Below are 20,041 nucleotides of genomic sequence, written 5' to 3'. Positions count from 1 at the left end.
GGGCTATGCCTACTGGGAAGACAAAAGTGTTATTTCAACTTAATTCAACCAACATTAATTGATAAAAAAAACTTTGATAGACATTGTAAAGCAGTGGGTCTCAACCAGGGATGACTTTTCCCCCAGAAAACATTTGTCAATGTCTAGAGACATTGTTTTGGTTGTCACAGTGGGGGAAAAGGTACTATCGGCAGCTGCTGGGCACAGGCCACTGACAGTACTAATCACCCTACAAGGTACAGGATGGCTCCCACATAACAAGAAATTATCTGGCCCAAAATGTTAATAGTGACCAAGGTTGACCCGCTCTAGAGGATAACTTCAGAGATTAATCTTACATCTAGAATGTTCCATTTCTATGAGGACAGGGGCTCTGTCTATCTTATTCATAGCGTAATAACCAGGCCAAATCCAGTACCTGGCACATAACAGGAACTCAGCAAATCTCTCTTACATTAATGCATGTAACAGTGAAATTTAAAAAGGTAAATATACACATGACTTTAAGAGAACATGGAAAAGGAAAGGTCCCATGAAAAGAGTACAAATAAAGTGCTTTGGGGATATAAAGTACAAGAAATCACATCCAATTAAACAGAAAAGGACCATCCAGAAGGCAGCATCTGAGGTGGAAGGACATTTAAGATTTCAGCAGGGGGAGATGGGTGAGAAAAATCATGTGAAGCCAGGAAAACACTGAAGCTGGTTGAGGAGCTGAAAATTCAGTTGGGGGGGTATACAGGGTATAAACAGGAAAGCAATGAGCAATAAGCTTGGGAAGACAGGTTGGGGCTTGTAGTTGCAAGATACCATGAAGACTCAGGTATGGAATATATACTGAATTTGATATATAATGAGGAGCTGGCTCCAGCTAAACTTAACTATGATTAATCAGAAAGCAGAGTCAGAAGGAATGAGAGTGGGAAGAAATTAGAGGCAGGAAGATTAGTTGAAAGTATTTTATAATCATACAATTTAGATAGAAAGACGTAGCACTAGGAGTTGAGTTTAGAAAATATTTGGAATATAAAACCCACATTTCTTGCCAACTAACTATATAGAATCAATATATGGAGTGACTAAGCCAAAAATGATTACCTAGCTTTGATTCTTCATAGAAAAAAGGAAACTGTTTGAAAGGTTTGAGGATGGAAGGATTATGAATTATAAAGGAGGTGTGAGTGAAAGACGTTAAACAGTTGTTGCACATTTTGGAGCACAGGATTCTGCAGCACAGAATAAAAATGAAGGCTAAGGGAGGGAGATTTGCAAGAAACTAGATGTTCGTGGTGATGCCTATGAACATAAAGCTCAGAAAGAGGTAAGTGAGAGGCCCAAGGTCAGAATTTGGGGGAATTCCTCCAGTTAGCTGACAAGTGGAAGAAGGGAAGCAAACAAAGCAGATGGAAGGGAATTGGGAAGAGAATCAAAACAGTGCTGTGTTAGGACAAGAAGTAAAGGTTGAAGAAAAGAAGTGGTCAGGTCTGTGAAATACTACAGAGAAGGTGGGAAAGGTGAGATATGAAAACAAGTCATTGACCTTGACAGTTAAAAGACAGCTGATGGCTCTGATTGGACAGTTCATGCAATGTGGTCAGGACATAAGACAAATTACAGGGGTGCAAAGGAGTTGAGGAGAAAATGGAACAGTTTGCAATGATGGAATATTAAGTTAACTTTGCAATGTACAGATTCTTGACCTTCCTTCTCTTTGCAGTAGCTACTCTGGTGCATCTACATAGCAACTTCTCTATGTGACCCATAATCAAAAAAGGTAATTCACTAGAGAAAACAGACTAATGAACCAATACCTAAATTATAAAACAGGTTACCTTCCAATTCTTAATTTAAGTTATATAACACTTAAAAAAGCTTTCCTGTAGGTAAAAAAAAAAGTTTTAAAGAGTGAGTAAATTTTGGGGCACCTGGGTGGCTCAGACGGTTAAGCATCTGCCTTCGACTCAGGTCATGATCCCAGGGTACTGGGATCAAGTCCCACATCAGGCTCCCTGCTCCACGGGGAGCCTGCTTCTCCCTCTGCCTCTGCCTCTCTCTCTCATGAATAATAAATAAAATCTTAAAAAAAAAAGTGAGTAAATTTCTAGACCTGGAGAGTCCACCAAACTTATTAAGCCATAATGTACTAAAAATAGAAGTTTATTTCAAATATATCTAGAACATTATTTTTTTAAACAAATATATAATGAGTTTGTATTATCTTCTCTGTGGTAATTATTACTGCAATATCAATTATGAAGGTTGAGAATAGGTATTTTGAGGATATCAATAGCTTTTACATTAGAAAAACCAGCCCTCTACCTTGGTTTAATGAAAAATATTTTACTGTATTTGCCTAAGAGGGTGACTCTATAGCCCAGTTCCTTCCCAGCATACTAATGGGGCCACAAGACTCTTGTTATGAATCTCAAAGAACTCCCCTTCCCCAACACTGTTCCTCCCTGTTTTATGTAATCAGTCATAAATCAATGGTCATAAGTTGAGGAATGTTTGTGTTACACAGAGTCACCCTCATGAGGATATTAGTTGATCCAATAAATATTTATTACGTGTTGGCAAGTAAAGGTGACCTTGTCCTGAAGGCTAGTTGATCAGAAGTTAGTCTTCCACATAGCTGAATGGCTACTGACCATGGCTCTAAGACAATGGCCTCTAGTCAAACACAGGGTTTGGACCACAGCCCCCAGTGGTGCCCTAGGAAGGAGTCTTGCATTCCCAATCTTGAAGGCTACATGGCAAATCGTGCCATGGCCTTGTCACAGAACAGAGCTACAACTAGGGGACCTGACTGGCATCCTCCTTCTCTGAGCCTGGAAAGAGCTGGTGTTACCACAAACACAAATAGAGCTGTCTGGACAGGACTAGAGCCAAAGTCCTGCCACTCTGAAATGCTTTTGTATTCAGGGAAGTGGATGATGCTTATCTAATCATGCAGCTTAAAAGGCCCATAGCCTAAGGGTCAGGGACCCTTTCCCAGAGTCTAACATCTGTACTTGCTAGATCTCTTTGCATTGCCCTGTAATGCAACGAGCAACAGGGGACCTGTTATTGCTCCTGTCTCCATGAGTTTTCCCCATCAATACAGCTCCAGCAGGCCTGGTACATGTGCTGCTTGGCCATCTGCCCTTGATGCACAAGTACCAACAATCAATCACGCACTAGAGACACAGAAGTAAACAAAACAGAAAGCCCCTGCACTCAAAGTTACATTCTCCTGGAAAGAGAGAAAGCCAACAAACAAATAAGTGCGTAACGAACATACCAAGTGGTGATAAGTGATATGAGAAATAACAAAGCAGTAGAAGGAGATAGAATGATCATGGTGGTATACAGGGTGGTCACCAAAAGTGACATCTGAGGAGTGACCTAAAGGAAACAAGGGATTAAGCCACATGTTTGTGCAGAGGAAAAGCATTCTTGGCAAAGAGAACTCAGTTCAAAGACCTTGAGACAGGAGAATGTTCTCTGCTCTTCCTGTTCCAGGAGATGCAGAGAAGAGTAGAAGGAGATGAGGTTCTGCAGGCCATGGCAGGGGCTTTGGATTTTACTTTGATTCAGATGGAAAGCCATTAGAAGAAGCTGACTCAAATTTCAGAAAGATCCCTTGGGTTTCCTGTGAAGAGACCAGATGGGGAGAACTATGTGAAATGTAGAAGCAAGGAGGTAGTTAGGGGTTGATTGCGATAATCTCGGGAAGAGATTTGGTAGCTTAGAGTAGGATGAGTGGTGATAGAGATCACGAGAAGAGGTTGGATTTGAAAAATATTTCCAAGATAGAGCTAACAGGATCTGCTAATGAATTTGATGTGGAATATGAAAGAAAGAAGTTAAGAATGACACAATCCTTATTTGGCCCAAGCAACTGGAATCCATTTATTGGCATGGGGAACTGTAGGATGATCAAGTTGTGGGGGTAAACTGAGTTCAGGTCGGGACATGTTAAATTTGAACTGCCTCTTAGACCAAGAGTAGATGCAAAATAGAAATCTGCATATATATATATATATATATATATATATATATATATATATATATGTCTCCTGGCATTCAGAGAAGTCATCTAGGATGAGATGTAAACTTTCAGAGTCACCAGAACAGAGACAGCATTTAAGGACACAGGTGAGGTGACCTCGGAAAACCATGCACAAAACGTGGTCAGGGACCTCTGCAGATCTCCAAGATTTTTTTAGGAGGCACACATGGTCAATGCTATTTTCAACAATACTAAGATAACATTTGCCTTTTTCATTCTCATTCTCTCACAAAAATATAGTGGAGTTTTCCAGGGACCACATGACATGTGATGTGGCAGCAGATTAAATGCAGAGGCAGATATGAAAATCCACCTGTCTTTTATTAACCCAGACATTAAAGAGATTAGCAAAATGTAAAACTGTGCCACTCCTCTCACTAAATGTTTGGGAAAATATAGTTATTCTATATAAAAATGTTATTTATATTAATATGTAATGGGTTTGGGGGCACCTGGGTGGCTCAGTCAGTTAAGCATCTGCCTTCTGCTCAGGTCACAATCCCAGAGTCCTGGGATCAAGCCCTGCGTAGGGCTCCCTGCTCAGTGAGGAGTCTGCTTCTCCCTCTGCCCCTCCCTCCTGTGCATGCTCTCTCGTGCACATGCTCTCTTTCTCTCTCTCTCTTTCAAATAAATAAATAAAATCTTTAAAAAAAATATGTAATGAGTTTGCTGTTATTTTTAAACAAGTTAACAAATGTTTTTAAATTTTTATGTTTCAATTTCTAATACAGCAATTAGCAATAGAAATAATCCACATAAGCAAGAGCTCTTTGGGATCCCCAATAATTCTAAAGAGTGTAAAGAGATCTAAAAAAAAAAAAGAGTATAAAGAGGTCTAAGACCAAAGAGTTTAAGAATTGCTGACCTGTATAGAGGGGAAAGAAAGGAAGCCTAAGAAATAAGGTAAGACGGATAAGGAAAAACCAAGAGGGAGAGTGAGAAGAGCAAGTGAGAAAAATTTTTTTTCAAGATGGGAGCAATCACCTGCATCACATGCTGCAGAGATACTAAATAAAATGAGGACTCAGATTTGGCAAGACAGAAGTCAACAGTTACTTTGATAAGAGAATTTGTCAGAGTGGTAAAGACAAAAATCTGACTAGGGGGAATTTAAGAAATAATGGAAAGACAGGAAATTGAGAGGGAAGTAGGATCAATATCTAATGAATTTAGTTTAAAAAGAAAGTAGATATAGAAAGTGAATGTAACATCAAAAGAGGATGGTGCTTTTTTTTCCAAATAAGGGTGTTTTAAAATATAATGTAATAATAGAAATTTTGAGGCATAGTAAGAGCAACAGTTGGGAAGACAACTGCCATTGAAAAGATGGTTTGTCATATATTCACAGGTCCAAGGAGAGTACATGTCATGTGACAGGGAACCATACTGAGAAACACTGTGGTCAGTTTTGAGATAGAAGAAAGTGAGACCTTCACTGTGATTTCTATAGGAAAGAAAGTGTCAGGCAAGGCAAACAGGCTTAGGATTGGTTAGTTTGAATGACTTCAGTGGGCTCCAGGGCATAGGATCTTCCCATTGTCGTCTGGTACTTGACCCTGGGGTGATGAAGGCAGGTGTATAGTGGCCCAGGGTAGGAGAGTCTCATAAAGGAAGTGGTTGTGGGTGGGGATTCTAGATTGACTGGTTTGTGTTTGACTGATTGATTGATTGGTTCCTGGAAGGGTATGGGGTATAAACAAGGAAGGCAGGAGGCCAAAGCAAGGTTATTCAGGCATATTATCTGTTGTCCAGAATGAGATGTCTGCCATATGCAGTATGGCAGATATTAAAGGATCAAGTTTACAGAAGCTAGAAACACAATTAATACAGAGCACTACAATAGTATATTTATATGATGATAGGAATTATCCAGGAATTAGGGAGGATTAATAATATAAGAGAGAGACACCATGTCTTTGAGTAGGCAAGAAGGGATGGGATCCAATGTATTTGAAAAGAAGTTTGGATAGTTCTTTTATTATAGGCCAGAAGGGAGTGGATGTGGGTACAAATGCAAGTAGGTTGGTAGATTTGGGAATGGGAGTGTATGGAGGCTCTCTTCAGATTGCTTCTATGTTGTCAATGATGGGAGGTTATCAGTAGAGAGTAATGAAAGGAGAGATGATGTTGGAGATCTGTTGGACAGAAGAAGGTCTGAAAGAATCATGTAGAAGATCAAGAAAATGAATTGGCTAGGGAAATGTAGTAGGATCACAGGGTAGCATTAAGGACTCACTTGAGCTTAGGAGTCATAAATTTAAAGCGAGATCAGATAGCAGAGTTGTGTGTTTTCCTCCAGCTATACTCAACTAGCAACATTCAATTATGACCACACATCCTAAAATCCTTCTCAACCCTGAATCGAGCTCTGAGATTTAGGATAATGATATTTGGCCTATTTTGGCATATATTTCATGATTTATCTTTCTTTTTCTTTATCCTTTAAAGCAACCAAAATTTAACCTTAGATAAATGATGACCATACTTAGGTTTATTAATCATTCAAGCGACTCTCTCTTCCTGAACAATTGACTTAATAAGGAATGGAACCTAAGTACTATTAACAGAACCTAAGTACTATTAAGTACTGCTCAAAAAATTATGAATAAAATGAAATGTTAATATCTTTATTTAACTAGGATAGCTCCCCACACCACCACCACCAAATCAAATCAGTGTAACACAAACAATGCATCATCAATACTATTACCATGAACAATTATGCCTTAGTTAAGTCACTTGTTCTGCCTTCTGGGTGTTATGCACAGCAGTGATGACAATTATAACAACAAAGGTCATATCTGTATTCTCTCAGCTCCTCATCACCCAGTTTATTACCATAGCTGACGGTCTGTGCCAGCATCACATTTGTTAAATGCTATAAGGCCCATGTCTAAGAGAAAGATAATGTGTCTAATCCCTCCTCATCTACCCATTGCCTACTATAATTAGCTATTTGAGATTTTTCTGTAATCGTCTGGAGTCTAAACTAATAAAGATCTTCACATCACAGTACTAGGGGTAATCAAGGATTCTGTCAATTTGAAAATCTGGAGCTCCCCTATAAGAGAAGATTGTATGATTACCATACACTGGCTTTGTCTGTTATGTGAAGTATTATTCTCTTTTAAGCCCTAGCAGATGAGACTGGTACTGTTTCTGGAAAGAATTCCCTCTGTTCAAAACTAGCAAGAGCAGCTACTGTGTATTTCTCATGATCTATGGCTCACTTCGGCCTTCTGCTGTGGCTCCTCAAGACTGTTCCTGGTGTTCTCTACTTCTACTCTTCCATACCCTCAATTTTATAATCATGAAGAATACCAAGCATTCAATGTGAATTATTTTCTGTAATCAACTGAGTGTAAGCCACCGTTTATCCGGGATGTAATGAGCACTTGCCATTTTTCTACCCGCCCAACACCTGCACAACAAACATTCTATGTTTGGGGGTTTCCCCACCGTATAAGGTTTGCCTTCCCAGGAGAGAAGCCAGAAAATGTGTTTTCCTTGCAGCTGAGGCACCAACCCATTGGGCTCCACCAACAGACACACTCAGGGGAGCCTTCAGTTTGGAATTAAGCAACCCAAGGAAACCTGACTGTGGCAGAATCCATTTTCTGAATAGGGTGGCAAAGGATGCATCTGGCTTTTGTGGAAAATAATAGTGGAGTTTCTAGTATTTGGTGTTCCATATCAAGGCTATGAGCCCAGGTGGTAGAAGAAACAGTGACTCACTCAGTCTGAGTCATGGTGTGCCTTTACTACTGTGACTTGCTGCATTACCTCCAACCTAACTCGCCAATCCCAGAAATTCCTGAGCTATCTGACAATCGTTAATATGGTGTTTTTTTAAACTATCGTTCACAACCAATTAGTAAGATGTAAGATCCATTGAGCGAATCACAACCAGCAATTTCTTTAAATGAAACAGAAAAGAACAGGAAGAATATCTCATAAAGCAAGAGGTATTGCTCCACTCAAACTTTATGTATATATGAAAACATGTACGGATGTGGGAATGCCACAAGGTAAAATGTACTTCTTGCTGAGAGTACCAGTCAAAAATTCTTTTCACAAATTCTTTTCCTGCTTTAACTAGTGGGAATAAGGATTTTGTCGTTTGCAACTAAGAATTCCTGATAGTGTCTAACAGGAATAGACAAAGGGTACAGCCTAATTCTCTTCTCCCCACTGTGCTCTAACCCCTGCTGATTCATCACCTAGTGCCCTTCTGTTAATCCCTATCCCATATCACACAGAAAGTTAGCTCATTCCTAATACACATGTCACAGTTAATCAATTTGAAGGGCATCGAGGAAGAAGTTTTTCATAAAACTAGAAAAGCTGAAATTCTATGGTTTATGTAGATATTTATGCCTGTGATATTAGTTTCATTTGCCTTAAAAATTTCTCAAATGGAGGGCGCCTGAGTGGCTCAGTCGTTAAGCGTCTGCCTTCGGCTCAGGTCATGATCCCAGGGTCGTGACATCGAGTCCCACATCGGGCTCCCTGCTCAGCGGAAAGCCTGCTTCTCCATCTCCCACTCCCCCTGCTTGTGTTCCCTCTCTTGCTGTGTCTCTCTCTGTCAAATAAATAAATAAAATCTTTAAAAAAAAATTTTTCTCAAATGGACATGTTACATGGAGCTGAAATTGGAGGCCATGATCACCACTTATTTAATGCATTTTTTTTTTTTTCTCATGAGAATCTTTATCCCTCCCAAGCATATCCTTGACTCCTCCGTGAGTGAAGTTAGGGTAGTCTACCCAGGCACATCTCCTTTCTGAAAAGGAGATGTCAAAAACAATCTTACCCAGCTTGACTTTGATTAAGGAATATTTTTCTGGTTTTTATCTATAGTATTCAATAAGCACAGTCCTGTTAACTTCAACATAATGCCGTGCAGTATTTATCAAAAGTTGTACAAGTTTTAGATTGCCTAAAGGGTATGTAGCCCCCAAAATTCCTCTACATACTTTAAAATTCACCCCTGCATTAAGCCAGAGGAACAGAGTTGTATTTCTGGAATGTATAGATTTGTTCCCTTATTCAATTTCTATAGATGAGCAGGATGCCTTCCACATCAGAAATGCATTGGCCTTGCTTCTATTTCATTACCCTTGTTTGTTTTTATGTTTTCCCCCATGCCACTCTTTGCATTCCTCTGCTGTATTTCAAAGATTCTTGCAAACTACCTTAAAGTCTTCTTTGGAATGAGACAAGGTGTAAACAAACAAACTCCCTTTCTTTTCTTTTCCACAGCCCCCACACACAGAAGGCTTGATTCAACTTATGCCTCAATTACTGTAAAAACCTTCTGGCTGGTTTTCCTGCCTCTATGTTCTCCTCTCATAAATGTTGGATTCCTCTTCTTCAATATTGTTTTCATCACTCTACCCAGCTGCTCAAAAAATGCAGTTGCTTGGTAATATCGCTGTTATAGATATAGTCTTCAGGCTTACATTCAGAACCCTCCATCAATTGCCCACACACTTCCAATTTTATCTCTCATGTTCACTAACAAGGTGCTTCTGTTCCAGATAATTCAAAATGATTGCCATTCTCTATTTACCACTTGCAATTGTGCAAAGCCCACCTCCAGCAAGTACTGTCTGTATTGCCTTTGGAAAACCATCTCAGGTGGAAAACGGGAATAACACTTTGTATGGTTTTTGTGAGAAGAGATAGCACATAAAAGTGTCTAGATTAACTAATTACATAATGAGTAAAAATGTCTATCTTCAAAGCACGTGGCACATGGTTGGCATCCAATAAGACATGTTTCTGAATAGACTATTTTTTGCTTCGTTCATACTATTTGCACAGCCCTGAAAAGCTCTGCTCCCTCCTCAACCATGAGTTCCTAAAGAGCAGGCAATCGGTAGTTAGACTTTGAAGTCAGACAAAGGGAGGTTTGAGTCCTGACACACTCCACTTAACTACTGCATCACCTTGGGCAATTGGCACCAGTGTCCTCCTGTGTGATCCTTCCCAGCTTTGCTGAAGAAGTGGGCCCAGAAGTACAGGGAAGGATGTCTAAGACATGACTGATACAGTCTCGGGAACAAAATCGGTACTGTATCTTCTACTACTGTTGCCTTCATACTAACAATAAATAATGTCTCGTTTAAAACGTTTGGTTTTGTTTGAGATAAGGTGATTGAGTTGTTCCTTTTCCCCATGGCACCCGGGAAAGGTAACTGTTAAGGTAGAAAAACTAATAATTGGAGTCTAAGGGGAAGATTTCATCTTCTAGCTACTAGTAAGCTGGGACAAATCCAGCAGTAACTGTATCACTTCCTCAAAGGGTCCCACAATAAGAAATAAGAATGGTGATAAAATGAGACTCCTGATAAAATAAGAACTTCAATTCACCATAACACCTTATTCCCAAACCATTCTGGTTAGATTTCTTTAACTATATGTGAGTATCTTATATTACTTTTGTATATCCAAAATATAGAACTTGACATTAAGCAAGTGCTTTGTATTTAGTTTTCACTGAAAAAGTAGGCTTTGTCACCTCTAAAAATATATGACACAAATCACAAAGCCACTTGATACAAATCACAAAGCCACTTTCTTTCCATGATGGAGCATCCTCACAAAGAGTTTTACCAATTCATCAGACCCAAAGACAATCTGTGGTGCCAACAGATTTTGTCCTGGCATGGCCTTCATTTCTAAATCTTGCTAATTCTAATACTGCTCCTCTCTGCAGTTCCTGATATCTCTAAGTATTAAATTTCTGCCTCCAGTCGGTACTGCCAAATCCCACAGCAGCATCTCCAGCACCTATCCCAAGTCCTAACCAACTTTAAGCCTAACATGAAATGAAGAGTTAATAGAATTCATTTTCCACTGGGTTCACTTCTTAATTCCCCTTCAGTCTACTCTCATTTATGCTGTGTGTTAGTGATTGAATTGTGTCCCCCCAAAAAGATATGTTAAAGTCCTAATCCCCAGCACCTCAGAATGTGACCTTACTTGGAAATGGGGTAGTTCCAGATGCAATTAGTTAAGATGTGGTTGTTAATCCAATATAACTGGGTCCTTATAAGGAAAAAAGAGACAACAAACAAAAAGAGGACAGCCACGTGAAGACACAGAGACACCGGGAGAAGGCCATGTGAAGATAGAGGCAGAGACTGGAGATATGCTGCCACAAGCTAAGGAACATCTGAGGCTCCCAGAAGCTGGAAGAGTCAAGGAAGGATCCTCCCTGGGAGGCTTCAGAGGGGCTATAATCCTGGTAACACCTGATTTTAGATTTGTGGCCTCTAGAACGGTGAAACAATAAATTTCTTTTGTTTTAAGCCACCCTTTTTGGTATTTTTGTTACGGCAGCCCTGGGAAACTAATACACTGTTAGTCTGTGCGTATCCTCCAGATGCAGAAGGTAAACTCTCCTCTAAACAGTGCTAGGCAAATGGTGTGTCAATGCACTATTTTGCATTGTCTTAAGTTCCTTCTTCCTGAAATTCAATGGCACTCTTGGGTACCAATGGACTAATGGATGCCCTTTCTTTAAAGTCTCTGTAGTTTCTTCCCCAGCAGCAATGAAGTGACAGGACAGTGCAATGACATTTAAAGAGCAGGACCTCTGATTCAACAGTTAAAAGCCCACACAATGTGCACATAAGCTACAATAAACACTATTCCCACTGTTTCTAGACATCACATATTTCAAGCAGCTCAGGCTAATACTCTCTACACTGTCAGAAAAACTATCCCAGACTCCAGAGAGCTGACCTCTCTTCATCCAGCCAAAGAATGGCAGCATTGGTCAACTGCACCATCTGCAAAACAAAAGTTGGGCCTCTTAAACACAGTCGAGGGCCTGTTTGACCTCAGGTGGGGTGAAAGTCCCAGGAATGGAAACTGTCTAGCTGATTTCTCCGTTTTTTTTTTCTATGTTTTTAATTATATCCCAATTAAATGAAAAACTCCAAGTAGAGGGCACAGATTTGACTTTTAAAAACCAGATGTCTCATGTTTTGGGTCCTCCTTTTAAATTAACATAGGCAAACAATGTTATCTCCGTGTTAACAAAGGAAACCATCTTCTCGGCCCTTTGTGTTCCTTTCAGAGACTCTGGGTAAATGAAGGCCACACTTGTTCCACTAGGCACATTTGCCCAGGACAGAACCGGCGCCAACTCAGCCAGTTCCTTTTATAGGAAATGACACCCGGCAGCCGGGCCTGGATCTCCCGTAAGCTCCACATATTGTTGAGGCAGCTCGGAGGACATGCTCGGATCAGTCAGATGGTGCCCACAGCTGCTAACAGCTGCTAACAGACGCCACCGCGCACCGCTCTGACCCCGTGTACAGTTTTCCTTTGGCTTCCCAGGAAACTTCCCTCCTCCAGCGCTCTCTATGCCATTCTGCCCACAGTAAGGAGATGCCTGTAGTGAATCCACAAGTCCTTGTCCGGGTAATTAATAATCATCATCACCATCAGCAGCAGCAGCTTGGGGGAGCTGACTAGCGGAAAGAGAAGAGGTATACTCTGCAGTTTTCTTGGAAGGTAGGATTCCCCCCCACCCTTAAAACGTGAAGGTTCTGCTCTCCTGAAAGAGCAGCCTCCAGTTCTATGATTAGCATCAGGAACTGGAGAGACTCCATCAGACCGAATCTTTGATTTCAAGGCAGCTTTGTTTCTCAAACCTGCTAAGCAGGCTCTTGAGAAGGTTGGTCATAGCTTGGAAAAGCAATTCAGTAGTTGGTGCATAGACTTCAGAGAAAGCAAGCAAGCACGCGGTTTACATTTTTTTCGTTGTAAGAAGTATGGATAGCAACATAGGTGGGGAGAGGGATGTGGGTGGGGTTAACTTATACATAGTTATTTTATACTGTGCCATCTTGCAGCAGATTTTCTGAGGACTTTGTGTGGGTTTGTTAGGGAAGTAAAAATTGGGTCAGAATAGTTTCACACTCTACTACAACGTTCTTTGCGTTGTTTTTTTTATAGCCTCAATTTAGGCAAATCATATTCATGTATCATTGCTAATTTTCAAAACAATGACACAAGAAGGCTTTGGCTAAAAAGGAGTAACATATTTTAATCTATTCTTGCTTTTCCCTAATTTATCAGTTCAACATTATAACAAGGGACTCAAAAATTGTTCTGTAAATATCATTCCTATTTTGCCAGGAAGATGATTACAGTGTTTTGTGTTGAAAAAGTTTATCAAGCCTGAATATATTTTTTTCCAAAAAAGAAAAAGAATTTTCTTAAATGGACACAGGATTTTCCATATTTATTTAGATGGCATGATTATCAAATTTATGACTAAAAGGAAATTGCGAGTGTCATAAAATGAATTGAATGACAGAGTCAGGATTCAAAATTATTTAAATGTAGTAAAATTATGGGAAGATCTAACATGGTTATATAGCATGATTGTAACATTTGTTATAAATGGAAAGTCTGGTACTGGAACTCAAAATCACAATTACATAAGGAAGGATGAGGTGGCTATAGTTAAAGAGTGACATTTGGAGGAATGACCGTATCAATTTTGTTTAATACAAGCTCAATGTGAAGTGGCTTGCCAAAAAAGCTAACACATCATAAATTGCCTCCTAATGTCAGAACAAAGACAGGATTCCTGCTCTCCTAATCACAGTCCGGCCTCACTGGGAATCTGGAACCTTATTTGCTTCTAGGTAGTGCTCATTAAGAGCCCACATGATCCAAACCAGTTATTCTGAAAATTCGAAGAGTCATAAACCCTTTAATAATCTGATCAAAGTTATGGACCTTCTGCCCAGAAAAATGGGTATACCTACAATTTCGTATCCCATTTCCAGTTGTTAACAGATTCCTTAAAGAATCTCTAAGTAATAATCCTAAACTCTAGTTACCCATGGATTCCAGATCAGGAACTCCTGGTCTAGAATATATCCAGAGCAACCAGAATCAGAAGTGTTCCAGAACCGAGGTTCATCCTGAATCTCATACTGAAATGTCTACTTTGTTCATTCCTGCTTAAACCCAAGACTGAGTTGGGAGGCCTGAAATGGCTATCACTGACTTATTTAGACTATCTAAGTTCTCTAGTATCACAAAACCATGTGGTGCAGTCAATTCAATCATTTTGTCAAATATCAAATATCTGAAGTCCTTCTTCACATGAATAGACATTTAACTAATTGATTTTTTTCTATGTTTTAGCTTCTTGTACGTAATAGGCGTAATAATACTAGCTAAGATTTATTAAGCACTCACCACATGTCAGATACTATGCTAAGCCCTTACATAAACCTTCTCAGTATATCCTCACAACAATCCTATGAGATGAATACTGTTTTTCCCCAGTTCAGATGAGGAAACTGAGGCAGACACAAGTTGAATAACTTATTAGAAGTCGCACTTATTAGAAGTTGAGAGCAGACAGAAGTGGTGCCCACATCTGTCTGCTCCCAACCTTGCTACTAAGCTGTGTTAGCATGATAAACAAACCAAGCTACCTTTCTTCAGAACATACTGTTAAGCATCCATGATGTTAGCATTGGCTATCAGGTCATAGTCACCTCGAAGGACAAAGCAGAGCATTCATACTTACAGGTTTATAAACTTGGTCGAGTTGCTACCCTTTTAAATTTCCAGTCTTAATCTTCATTTCACATTTTCCTTAATGTTTGTGAAAGAAGGGCCCTCTTTTGTCTATATGCCATACAACCTGTCCTCTTCTATCAATCTTGAGTTATAAGCCTCTGATTTGGAGGTTTATATATATATATATATATTTTTTTTTTTTAAGATTTTATTTATTTGACAGAGAGAGAGATAGCGAGAGCAGGAACACAAGCAGGGGGAGTGGGAGAGGGAGAAGCAGGCTTCCCGCTGAGCAGAGAGCCTGACGCAGGGATCAATCCCAGGACCCCAGGATCATGACCTGAGCCCAAGGCAGACGCTTAACGACTGAGCCACCCAGGCACCCCGGGGGTTTATATTTTAAACACATTACTTTTCAGAGTTATCAACTTTTTTTGTTATTCAGTATCATAGTCCTGACCTGATTTAAGCATCTTTCATAAACAGGTATGAACAAATCTGGGAGTGCTTCCTAGCTCTAGCTCCAGATACTGAATTAATAAAACTCACCCTGTTGAATACCAGTTCTCAAAGGAACTCTAGGTTATACAATGTCTTTGTCTCATAGGGATTCAGTGACAGAAGCCATAATATAAACAAGAGAGGCACTGTGTCTGGTCCCTCTCTGACATCTCCCTCCAACTATTTTCTGATGAGCAAGCTCATGCCTGACAGTCTTCCCCCCTCTTCTCCTACCTCCCTTTTTCTCGTATGTCCTTAAGCCTTTAGATCCCAAGAGTAACCCTCCTTTTCCTCTCTGAATTTTTTGACCAGAGAATGCTGAATATCCATAAGAGAGATTCATTTTGTGCTCACTGAATTAAAAAAAAAAAAAAGCTGGCAAATTATTACCAGAATCCTTATAAGTTAACAGAATATAAAACAATCAGGCATGCAATACAATCTCCTCTGATATGAGTTTTGTGCCATAGAACTCTGATTTTGTTTTAAAGAACATGAGAACCCACAACTTAAACAGGAGCAGGGAGGAAGGGAGGAGGTGCCCCCTCTGATCCCATAAGGAGCACATTTCTAGCACACTTACCACAGCTCAGATTCTTGCATTAATGTCCCTCACAAATAATCTCACTAAACATCAAGCTGGGAAATGAACACTGGCAGAGTCCTAGTAAATTCTCTTAAACTGGCCCCTGGCGGGAGCAAAACATCTCAAAATGTGTTTATTATAGATCAGGATAGTACTTGTAAAGATTGTCCATCATATATGTAAAAAAATCTTCTAATAAACATATTTGACAAATCATGATGATAGCCTCCATATTTCTTTGTTTAATTCTCAGTTTTCTTCTAAGACCTTCTTGAAGTTTGGTTGTAATGGATCATTACGTCCATAATGTGCTCAATGTTGGAGTGAATTTTGAACAGTTTTTAGGCTGCATACTGTTTTCTTCCAGATAATTTACTGGATTAAAATTAGCAGTGTGAAAAGCTGTAGAGAAATCTAAATGCCTGCCAAATCAAAGAAATAATCACATTTTTATGAATATTTAATATCATAGTCATGGCAAATAAGGCAAGTAATTAGTACTTACCATAAATTTGCAAAGTATTATTTTATGTAAATGTTACATTCTACTAGTTTGATATGAATTATTCATTGTATAACCAGACACTGACACAAACCAGTAAACATTTAAATCTATGTGCTATTAGTTTACTTACCTTCAATGATTTTGTGCAGAATATATACATATTTTTGTCCATGAATCCATGTTTTCCCTCTTGCCCCAAAAAGGGACAAAAGACAATGAGAAGAATGTTATTTAAAACCATCTACTATATATTCAATAGTAAAGAAACTTAAGATGCAAATGTGAAATATGTGGTCCCCTCATGTGTGCAGATGAAGAGCCCCCCGGCTCTGCTCCTGCCTCCGCACCTCTCATGTGGATTTTTAATGAAGAGCAGTAGTGAGTGACGTTATAAAAACAAAAATGTTGGAGAAAAATAACTGCATAGTACAAACTGTATAGTGAAGAATTAACCTTATCCAAAAGAGAGGTCTGACCTTTGCCCTTAGGTACTGAAAGGTGATCTCTCAGTTCCTGAAATGCCATGCCTAGCAAGGAATGTCTTTGTTTGCCTGGGAGCTTTGGCCACCAAGGAGTCCAATAATGTGATTTATGGTAGGCCATGTGGTATCTGCTGCTCTCGGGAGGAACTGGAGACTAAGGATGTCAACCTAATGTCCAGAAGGGCTGGAGACTAAAGGACAGCCATGTGGGTGAGATGTGACTGAGTGCCAATAAAAACTCTGGACACCCAGGCTCGGGTGAGCCTCCCCTGTTGGCAATGCTCCATTCACACTGCTACACGTGGATGCCAGGAAGAGTTAATGTTCTCCATGTCTCCACTGGGAGAAGACAACTGGAAGCTTAGCATTTGGACCCCTCTGGAGTCTGCCCTATGCATCTCTTCCCTTAGCTGATTTTCATCTGTTATAAACCATAACCATAAGTATAACAGTTTTCAGGGAGTTCTGTGAGTCCTAGCGAATTCTCAAACCTGGCGGTGGTTTGGGGAATCCCCCAAACTTGCACTTGACATCAAAATTGAGAGCAGGCCTGAGAGAACTGTACCCTGTCTCACATTAGAGTTGGCTAAATTTTGCATAAATAGTCAACTCAAGGAGATACCGGATTCTATACCTGAGAAATGAAACAGAATAGCATCTCCTTGGGAGAGAAAGGGTGGGCCTTTAAACCCATCACCAGCCTACATGAAGGCTTTTCTGTCCCATCATTTTTTTTCCTGAAAGTCCCACTGCCTCTCCCCTTACTTTGAGAGGTCAGTTGAGCTCCAAACTGATTCCAGAGATAAAATGCCAGAGAGGATCAAGCCAAAGGAGTCCTCCCAAGCAGCAGATCTTCTAAAAGTCATGGTGTTTCTAGCACCTTCCCCAGTCTTCACACAGCTCACTTCCTGCTCTTCTTCTCATCTGCTCAAATATCTCCTTCCCAGTAAGTCCTCCTTAATGTTCATACTTGAAATTAAACCACCTCCGTCGACCCCAGCATTTATAGCCCCACTTCCTGTTTTCTTTCTCCATAGCATGTATCTTTAACACACTATATATGTTACTAATTTTTGTGCTCACTATCTGTCTCCACTCATGAGACTATTAAGTTCAACTAAAGCAGGGATTTTGTCTCATTTTGTTCTCTGTACCCTCGAACCTAGAACAGCAACTGAGACATAGCAGGTGCTCAACAAATTTTTATTGAACAAAGGAAGAAATAAATCATTCTATATAAATTCTTTTTTTTTAAGATTTTGTTTATTTTATTTGACAGAGAGAGAGAGAGTTAGAGCACACAAGCAGGGGGAGCAGCAGAGGGAGAGGGAGAAGCAGGCTTCCTGCTGAGCAGGGAGCCCAATGAGGGGCTCGATCCCAGGACCCTGGGATCATGACCCGAGCCGAAGGCAGACACTTAACCGACTGAGCCACCCAGGCACCCCTATACAGAAATTCTTAAGGGAAGCAATATGTCCATAGGAGGTCTGGAGGACTTTTCCTGAATCCAACACACTGTTTTCACGTGGATTACATTCAACACAACAATAAAATGGCATGGTTTTCCAGAGATCTTTCCTTTTATTCACACTGGTCATAAGATTCATAAGCTTTGAGAAAATTAAAATTTAAAATTTTAGATGGCTGAGGGCAGAAAGGGAGAAAATCCACCACCAATCTGGAAAGCCTATCTTGGTCTAGTTTAAAATCATTCTCATTTCAGGAAATTCATAATAAGCCAGAGTACTCTGAGAGCAAAGTTGCTCAAAATGACAAAAGGGATGCTGCTGGCTCCATATTCACACTGCCCCAACCTTTCCACTCACGTGTCCTTTGATTACTCAGTCTACTGTTTCACTATGGTTCCTGAAACTCATGCACACAATCAGCCAGCAGGTTAAGAATCACTGTGATTGCACTACTGGGTATTTACCCCAAAGATACAAATGTAGGGATCCGAAGGGGTACGTGCACCCCGATGTTTATAGCAGCAATGTCCACAATAGCCAAACTGTGGAAAGAGCCAAGATGTCCATCGACAGATAAATGGATAAAGAAGATGCAGTATATATATACAATGGAATATTATGCAGCCATCAAAAAGAATGAAATCTTGCCATTTGCAATGACGTGGATAGAACTGGAGGGTATTATGCTGAGCGAAATAAGTCAATCAGAGAAAGACATGTATCATATGACCTCACTGATATGAGAAATTCTTAATCTCAGGAAACAAACTGAGGGTTGCTAGAGTGGTGGGGGGTGGGAGGGATGGGGTGGCTGGGTGATAGACATTAGGGAGGGTATGTGCTATGGTGAGCGCTGTGAAGTGTGCAAGACTGTTAATCACAGATCTGTACCTCTGAAGCAAATAATACATTATATGTTAAAAAAAAAAAAGAAGAAGAAGAAGAAGATAGCAGGAGAGGAAGAATGAAGGGGGGGAAATCGGAGGGGTAGATGAACCATGAGAGACTATGGACTCTGAAAAACAAACTGAGGGTTCTAGAGGGGAGGGGGATGCAAGGATGGGTTAGCCCGGTGATGGGTATTAAAGAGGGCACGTTCTGCATGGATCACTGGGTGTTATGCACAAACAATATATCATGGAACACTACATCAAAAACTAATGATGTAATGTATGGTGATTAATATAACATAAAAAAAAAAAGAAAGAAAGAAAGAAATCAAAAAAAAAAAAAGAATCACTGTGAAAGATACAGCCTGACTTAAATACAGGTCTTCCCTCACCAGGAAGGAAAGGGGCACAGGCTAATTCAAAGCTATTCCATTCACAGGCCTGTGAAGAAAAAGTCATTAATGTGCACTGGGTATTGGTACACTTGAGTTTTCCATGGCCTTTCTCTTTACTTAGGGAATCAACAAAACATGATTACTACATTGCCCATTCCAGGTCTTAAATACCACTTTAAGTAAAGAAATCCTTGACTTCAAGAAAATAACAATCAGACCAGTCAGGAAGTAGCAATGACAAATGGCCGCAAATACTTTTCATTGAAAGAAATGCACTAAATGGATGTTACTTAAACACTGATAAAAGGGGCAAAAAAAGTTCATAGGAGAATCCTTAGCACTGTTCTTATAAAACTTGCTCCTTTGGCTCGGGGGAGAGGGAAATGTGGAGCTGATGGTCAGATGAAGTTTCAGTTATGCAAGATAAGTAAGTTCTACCAAACACACAGTTCCTGTAGCTAACACTATATTGTATACTTAAAATTTGCCAACAGATGTTGTGTTCTTACCACAAAAAAATAAATAAATAACAAGGGGGCCTGGAGAAAACTTTAGGAGATGATAAATACATCTATGGCATTGGTGGTGGTGATGGTTTC

Source organism: Halichoerus grypus, chromosome 5 (genome assembly GCF_964656455.1).
Source record: "Halichoerus grypus chromosome 5, mHalGry1.hap1.1, whole genome shotgun sequence".
Lineage (NCBI taxonomy): Eukaryota > Metazoa > Chordata > Mammalia > Carnivora > Phocidae > Halichoerus > Halichoerus grypus.
The sequence above is the reverse complement of the archived record's forward strand: the minus strand, read 5'-3'. Positions refer to the sequence as shown.